This window comes from Orycteropus afer, unplaced genomic scaffold (genome assembly GCF_000298275.1).
Source record: "Orycteropus afer afer isolate SDZICR_OR568_19922 unplaced genomic scaffold, OryAfe1.0 scaffold00972, whole genome shotgun sequence".
NCBI lineage: Eukaryota > Metazoa > Chordata > Mammalia > Tubulidentata > Orycteropodidae > Orycteropus > Orycteropus afer.
Window position 1 is genome coordinate 333439 of NW_006922559.1, and position 1401 is coordinate 334839.

The window sequence follows — 1401 nt, forward strand, 5'->3', positions numbered from 1 at the left end:
TATATTAAATTCCTGGCAAAGAAGGGATGTTGAAGCTGGAGGCACAAGCTGTAAACTCTATTTCCACAGAAGTGGCAACTTCCAAGAAGAAGCCAAAACCAAGCTCACAGCTGTGGAGTCAGATCCAACTCATAGTAACTTCTCCTTGGGTTTATGAGGTGGTATCACTACAGAACTCGTTTGGCCAACCTTCTTTCCGAGGAGTGGCTGGTGGGTTTCAACTGCCAGCCTTCTAGTTAGCAAATCCCTTAGGCACTAGGCCACTTCAATGATGATGGCAGCGATTTCCTTACCTTCATCACCAGACCAGTTTCTGAAAGATTAGTAGTTAGCCTCATTCTCCAGCTTGCCAATGATTCTGTGAGCTACTTAATATATATTCAATATAGTTCTATTCTCTTTAATAAACCAGTCAGCTTCTGTTGCTTGCAATATAGAACTCAGGCAGATACAGTAATAACAATCACTGCCATGCTTTATTGAGTAGTTGATAAGTATATGAAGTGAATTCAGCTTGCCAAATATAACAGAGAATTAACTGGGCTGAAAAGACAAAGATTGCAAAATGAGTCACCTCTACTTCCCTTCTGTTCAGCCTCCCATGTAGGAATATCTGAGTTTTCCATTATTGCAGAAAGGCAGCATGAGGTAGTACATTCTTTGATACTGCAAATTGCATCTTTATTCCTCAAGGGGACAATGGCGATCACCACACATGTGTGCTTGACTGGGTATTGCCAAGGTTTTGGGTTTTCAGCTCAAATTCCTAATATTTAAGGTGAAGAGTCTTTGTTCTCGGCACACCTTTGATAACTAAGGGGAAAAAAGAAAAATCACATACCAAAGTTCAGACAGCATGATTGGGAAAATCATCCATCTGGTCCAGAGAGACTGTGTCCCTAGAAAAGTACTGACTTATTCTTAACTACTTAAAAAAAAAAATTGAAATCCCCAACATGAATCTCTTTTAATATTTACAACATTCTGAAGTGGGCATAACTCGTGTCATTCTCATCACAGAGACAAGTCTTAGAAAGATTAAGTCAAAGTCCCAAGGTCCTGGTTACATAGTGTGGTGGTTAAGTTTGTGTGTCACCTTGGCTGGGCCTGGTCGAGTGGCTGGGCAGCTGGATGTAGTATTACCCATGATGAGATTAGTAGTCAGCTCCGTGGTGGAATCTACTGTGAGCAACTGAGTAGGTACATGGGGTATGTGGTCTTCTTCCCATATATAATAAACAGCTTGGGAAATGATCTCTAGTTTCTGGCACACTTGAACCCTGCAGGTAGTCATGTCATTGTTCCACAACCTGCCATGCTCTTCTGATCCTGGAACTTTCAATGGACTTGAATCACTGGCTTGCTGTGTGGTTTGGTAACATCAGGACTGTGTCATTTTAT